Raw genomic sequence first — 7,181 nt, forward strand, 5'->3', positions numbered from 1 at the left:
TTGAAAAAAAAAACACAAATAAAGTGTGCGGGGACGTCCGTTAGCATGTTCGCTATCATTTCCCAAAATTTTAAGACAAAATATTGATTATTCTAGAAAAAAAGCCGTCGGAACCTAAAACTGGTAAAATCGATACTAATTCCTAAGTATCACATGCCCTTAAGAAAAGAAAATCTGCCATCTTAGCAGGCACAATTTCATCGCTTCGCTCGCAAGTTTGAGCGCGCCTGTTGATTATTTATTATTTCCATTTGAAATGCTTGTTTGAAACTTTATCAAAAAGATATTTTTTTAAATCGCCCTATTTATATTTTGAATTTTCAACCCGATAATATGAACTTTCGCAAAAAAGTTAATTTTTAATGAGTTTTTAACCAAAATTATGAATCTTGAAGCAAAAAATTAACTTTCAAGATAGTAGTTGAATTTTTAAACATAGAGTTGAGTTTTCTAACAAGAAAGACAAATTTTCAACAAAATAGGTCAATTTTCAGCCAAGCAGTTGAATTTTCAATCGAGAAGAAAAAAAAACACTCTGCGCGCGGCAAGTTTGAGCGCGCCTAGGGCGCTTGAAAAAAACTTTATCAACAAGATCTCTTTTAGATGGCAATATTTATATGCGTTTTCATTTTCTGAATTTTCTACTTAATTAGGTATTATCAAAGATTAAATTTCTCAAAGCTCTGTAAGCTTTGAGGTACACATTCTTATCGTGACACTTGCGCTGCGCGCTCGATTTCCGACGGATATTTGTAAACAGGTTTTGTTAAATCTTTTTTTTTTCTCGTAACTTTCGTCGTTTTTCCACACATTTTTTTTATTATTATTTTTTTCAATGTTATTTTTCACGAACAAAACAAAAAGTACGCGTCCTATCAAGAAGTGATCATTAAGGGCATGTGATACTTACAGTTTCCCCGGCTTTTTTTTCCACAAAAATGATAATTTAAAAAAACTGAATTCGGAGATGCTATAAAATATCATAACGGACGTCCCCGGACTCTTTTTTCAGGGATAATAACAAAAAAAATTTATTATGCTAAATAAAAATGTTATGCATATGTATTATTTTGAGGTTACGTCGTTTTTCATATCTGCCTTTCCGATAATCTGGAAATTATTTATGAAATAAACTTTTTTGATTGCCTACAAACAAGGTTAGTTCTGGGACATTAGTTACTATGTTTATTTGTAAATCCAAAGTTTTCAGCTAAAAATATTGTGTAGTTTGGAAGTTTGGAAATAACGCTCGAGTGAATTGTAACACACATAACCTCGAAATATACACGCACGTTATTAGCAATATCATTTCCCAAATTTTTAAGACAAAATATTTATTATTTTAGAAAAAAAGCCGGGGGAACCTAAAACTGGTAAAATCGACGACTTTCTAAGTATCACATGCCCTTAACGAAATTGTAGATCTTTTTTAGGATAACAATTTCTGTTAATTCATCTTTTTTCGTATCCTACATAGTTTGCCCACAAAATGGAATTTTTTATTATTTTTTGTACAATAAAAATTTTGATTTTTGAAGAAAATCTCAAAAATTTCTTATGATGATCTTGTAGGGCTTTCAAAAAGAAATGTTTTTCTTCTTTTGACTTTTTTTCATATCGTGCGTTTTTTTGGTTTCAAATTTTGATTTTCGGTTGATTTAAAAAATTTTGAAAACGCTATATCTCTGAGAATTTTCATTTTATCGAAAAAAGTTATTGGGATAAATTGCTTGTTCTTTTTAATATTATAAATATCCGTACATAGAATTTTCAAATTCAGTGTTTACGGACGCCATCGTGAGTTGAAAATTCAATTGTTTGGTTGAATATTTGTCTTCTTTAATTTTTAAAATTCAACAATTTCGTTAAAAATTCATGTATTTTATTGAAAAATTGTATTTTTGTGGGTAGAAAGCTCATCATTTTGGTTGAAAATTAATCTTATTGTTTGAAAATTCACCTTTTTGATTAAAAATGCAATTATTCCAGTTAAATATTCAAGTATTTCGTTAAAAATGCTTGAAAAAAATTGTTGAAAAATTGTATTTTTTTTTGTAGAAAGCTCATAATTTGGTTTGAAAATTAATCTTATTGTTTAGAATGAACCTTTTTGATTAAAAATGTAAGTATTCCAGTTTAATATTTATCATTTTAGTGGAAATTTCATCAGGTTAAAAATACAATTTTTCAACTACAAGAAAAAAAAAAATTTTTATCAGACGATAGAATAGTATTATTTATAGTTAAGAGAATTAATTTTCAATCTGACTAATAAATTTTTAACTAAAATGATGAATATTTAACTGGCATACTTGCATTTTTAATCAAAAATGTGAATTTTCAAACAAAATGATGAGCTTTCTACCCAAAAAAAATACAATTTTTCAACAAAATACATGCATTTTTCACAAAATTGTTGAATTTTAAATGAAAGAAACAGAATTTTTAACAGAAGATTGAATAATAACATTTATAGTTTTAAAACATTATTTTTTTTGCCGAAAGCTAATCTTTTTGTTTAAAAAATCATCCTTTCGATCAAAAGTTCAGTAGTTAGGTTGGAAATTAATTTTCTTAACTATAAATGTTACTATTCCATCTTCTGTTTAAAATTATTTTTTCTTGTAGTTGAAAATTCAACTATTTCGCTAAAAATGCATGTGTTTTTGTTGAAAAATTGTATTTTTTCGGTAGAAAGTGAATCTTTTTGTCTAGAAATTAATCTTATTGTTTGGAAATTCACCTTTTTGATTAAAAATGAAAGTATTCCAGTTAAATATTCATCATTTTAGTTGAAATTTCATCAGTTAGGTTAAAAAATATATTTTTTTAAAACTATAAATGTTATTATTCCATCTTCTTTTAAAAATTCTGTTCCTTTAAATTAAAATTCAACAATTTCATTAAAAATACATGTATTTTGTTAAAAATTTGTATTTTTTTGTAGAAAGTTAAACTTTTTGTTTAAAAATTTAACTTATTGTTTAAAAAATCATCTTTTCGGTTAAAAATTAACGTATTCCAGTTAAATATTCATCATTTTAGTTGAAATTTCATCAGTTAGGTTAAAAAATATATTTTTTTAAAACTATAAATGTTATTATTCCATGTTCTGTTAAAAATGCTGTTCCTTTAAATTAAAATTCAACAATTTCATTAAAAATACATGTATTTTGTTGAAAATTTGTATTTTTTTGTAGAAAGTTAAACTTTTTGTTTAAAAATTTAACTTATTGTTTAAAAAATTATCTTTTCGGTTAAAAATTAACGTATTCCAGTTAAATATTCATCATTTTAGTTGAAATTTCATCAGTTAGGTTAAAAAATATATTTTTTTAAAACTATAAATGTTATTATTCCATCTTCTTTTAAAAATTCTGTTCCTTTAAATTAAAATTCAACAATTTCATTAAAAATACATGTATTTTGTTGAAAACTTATATTTTTTTGTAGAAAGTTAAACTTTTTGTTTAAAAAATCATCTTTTCGGTTAAAAATTAACGTATTCCAGTTAAATATTCATCATTTTAGTTGAAAATTCATCAGTTACGTTTAAAATTTAACTATTTCGTTAAAAATGCATGTATTTTCTTGGAAAATTGTATTTGTTTGTAGAAAGCTCATCAGTTTGTTTGAAAATTAATTTTATTGTTTAAAAATGCGTCTTTTTGGTTAAAAATTAAAGTATTCCAGTTAAATATTTATAATTTTAGTTGAAATTTCATCAGTTACGTTAAAAATTATTTTTTTTTATTAGAAATGTTACTATTCCATCTTCTGTTAAAAATTATTTTTTTTTTTTGTGGTTGAAAGTTCAACTATTTGGTTGAATATGTGTCTTTTTTAATTGAAAATTCAACAATTTCGTTAACAAATCATGCATATTGTTGAAAAATTGTATTTTTTTTGTAGAAAGTTAAACTTTTTGTTTAAAAATTTAACTTATTGTTTAAAAAATAATATTTTCGGTTAAAAATTAACGTATTCCAGTTAAATATTCATCATTTTAGTTGAAAATTCATCAGTTACGTTGAAAATTTAACTATTTCGTTAAAAATGCATGTATTTTGTTGGAAAATTGTATTTGTTTGTAGAAAGCTCATCAGTTTGTTTGAAAATTAATTTTATTGTTTAAAAATGCGTCTTTTTGGTTAAAAATTAAAGTATTCCAGTTAAATATTCATAATTTTAGTTGAAATTTCATTAATTATGTTGAAAATTCATTTTTTTAACTAGAAATGTTATAATAGAATTCTATCTTCTGTTAAAAAATTTTTTCAATTTAAAATGCAACCATTTGGTTAAACATTTGTCTTATTTAATTGAAAATTCAACTATTATATTAAAAATTCATGTATTTTGTAAAAAAATTATATTTTTTTGATAGAAAGCTAATCTTTTTGTTTGAAAATTAATCTTATGAATTAGAAAGTCATCTTTTTGGTTAAAAATTCAAATATTACAATAAGATATTCACCATTTTGGTTGAAATTTCATCAGTTAGTTTAAAAAATAATTTTTTTAAACTATAAATGTTACTATTCCATATTCTGTTGAAAATTATTTTTTTTTGTAGTCGAAAATTCAACTATTTGGTTCATAATGTGTCTTCTTTAATTGAAAATTTAACTATTTCGTTAAAAAATCATGCATATTGTCGAAAAATTGTATTTTTTAGTAGAAAGTTAATTTTTTTTTAAAATTAATCTTATTGTTCACAAATCCATCTTTTTAGCTGAAAACTCAAGTATTCCAGTTAAATATTCATAATTTTAGTTGAAATTTCATCAGTTATGTTGAAAATTAATTTTGTAACTAGAAATGTAACTATTCCATCTTCTATTAAAATTTTTTTTTCAATTTAAAATGCAACTATTTGGTTAAACATTTGTCTTATTTAATTGAAAATTCAACTATTATATTAAAAATTCATGTATTTTGTAAAAAAATTATATTTTTTGATAGAAAGAGAATCTTTTTGTTTGAAAATTAATCTTATGAATTAGAAACTCATCTTTTTGGTTAAAAATTCAAATATTTTAATAAGATATTCATCATTTTAGTTGAAATTTCATCAGTTAGTTTAAAAAATAATTTTTTTAAACTATAAATGTTACTATTCCATATTCTGTTGAAAATGCCTTTTTTTTGTAGTCGAAAATTCACCTAATTTTAATTGAAAATTTAACTATTTCGTTAAAAAATCATGCATATTGTCGAAAAATTGTATTTTTTAGTAGAAAGTTAATTTTTTTTTTAAATTAATCTTATTGTTTAGAAATTCATCTTTTTCATTAAAGATTCAAATATTCTAGTTAAATATTTATAATTTTAGTTGAAATTTCATTACATGTTGATTTTTCGTTTTGAAGTATAGATTTCAATTTACAGAATTTTAAAATGCAGTTTGAAAGATTTAAACAATTAAAAATTAGAAGCGTTTAAAATCGACATTTTTTATAAAAAAACAGTATTAATTAACTGTAAATATAAATTAATTCATGATTTTTTAAATTGAATTCTACTTTAAGATTAAAAAGTAAATAATAATTAATTGTACAAGACTACTGAAACTTTATAAACTATTTTTAATTTAAAAATTACTTCAAAGTAATATATTTATTATTAGAGGGTTTTATTAAATTTCAAATATAATTTTATTCTAAAATATTCCATGTTTAAACCATGCAATTTGAAAATTATCAATTAAAAAAAAGAATATCTATTATTCTTATAAAAAAAATCGAGTAATTTGAAGTGATATTTAGAAGATTTAAAAAAATTCTAACAGAAGAAGAAAAACCATTTCCTAGGAAAATTGAAAAATATTTTTTATTTTAATAAACTAATTTTAAAACAATATTTAAAAAGATTTACAAAATTGTCAAAAATGAATGTGGAAGATTTTAGGAAAATTTCTTTAATTTGGCAGAATTGAAAAATAATAATTTAAAAAATTTAAAACAGCATGTAGATGTTTCAAGATTTTGTAATAAAATTACGAATCATTTTAAGGATTTTCAAACTATTTCAAATAAAAATGATTTAACTTTCAATTTACAATTTACAATTTTCAATTTACAAATTTATAGTTGGAACTGGAATTCATCTGCAATAATAATAATTCTGAGTTAAAACTGGTGTTTATCTAAAAGAATTATAATTTGTTTTGGAACACGGAATTAAAAAATTTAAATAAATTCCCAGCTGGAACAAGGAATTTTTTTTAAAGAATGAATTATAATTTTAAGTTAAAGCGAGATATTTTCGAGAACAAAAATTTAAATTATGAATTTATACAGAGAATTTTACAGAAAAATTCTAATTCTTAGTTGGAAAAGAGAATTTTCAAACAAATTTTTTATTCCTTGTTGAAACGAGGTATTTTCGAAAAAAAAAATTAAAATTGGGACGGGAAATTTTACAAAAAAAAAACCGAATTCTTACAACTAGTTTAAATGAAGAGTTTTCGAAAAGAATCAAAATTCTGGATTTAAACAGGGAATTTTTCTAAAAGAATTAATATTTTGGATTTAAACAGGAAATATTTAATTTTTAACCAATTCTAAGCAAAAATTGTAATTTCTGAAAATTGTATAATTTAAAATTTTTTTAAGTTTATTGATTTATTTTGTAATCTAAAGCATTGAAAATGATAACATGGATTTATATATTTGGAACTGAATACAATTTATTCAATTTATGAAAGTTTAAAATTTGTCATTTCGCAGTTTAACTGCCATTAATTTTAAATTGTTTAGTTAAAAATTGTTAGTAGCTTCCATTTTTTACGTGTAAATTATTGAGAATTTGAATAAAAAATTGTTAAATGAAAAGAGCTTTTTAAAAAAAATTATCAAAGTTTTGAAATTCAAGAGTGTCACTTTAAGTGCTTTCATTTGCAGTTCACTTTTTATTACTTTGCATGGAATAGTTTTTAGAGTTAGTGTTAGATTTTTTTAAATTTCATTAACAGTGAAAAATTCTTGCGAACCGGGAAATGATCGGGAATTTTTTTTATATTAAAACTGCCACCCTGTATATAATAAGTATTCAATTATATATTTTTTCTAAGATGGCTAGGCATTATATATCATCCCAAGGCATTATATATCATTTCGAGGCATTATATATAATCCCTAGCATTATATATCATCTCTAGGCATTATATATAATCCCTA

At 22.5% G+C, this 7,181-nt stretch overlaps 2 protein-coding genes across 2 annotated transcripts in view; one reads left to right on the forward strand and one right to left on the reverse strand.

Annotated features, from left to right (window-relative positions):
- LOC117175921 (ribosome biogenesis protein BRX1 homolog) overlaps window positions 1-7,181 on the reverse strand; it is a 101,990-nt gene that overhangs the window by 9,275 nt on the left and 85,534 nt on the right. The gene's annotated exons all lie outside the window — the stretch shown is intronic.
- Window positions 1-7,181, forward strand: part of LOC117177522 (jerky protein homolog-like) — a 13,473-nt gene that overhangs the window by 4,654 nt on the left and 1,638 nt on the right. The window lies entirely within an intron of this gene.

Source organism: Belonocnema kinseyi, chromosome 7 (assembly GCF_010883055.1).
Source record: "Belonocnema kinseyi isolate 2016_QV_RU_SX_M_011 chromosome 7, B_treatae_v1, whole genome shotgun sequence".
In the NCBI taxonomy this organism is placed as follows: domain Eukaryota; kingdom Metazoa; phylum Arthropoda; class Insecta; order Hymenoptera; family Cynipidae; genus Belonocnema; species Belonocnema kinseyi.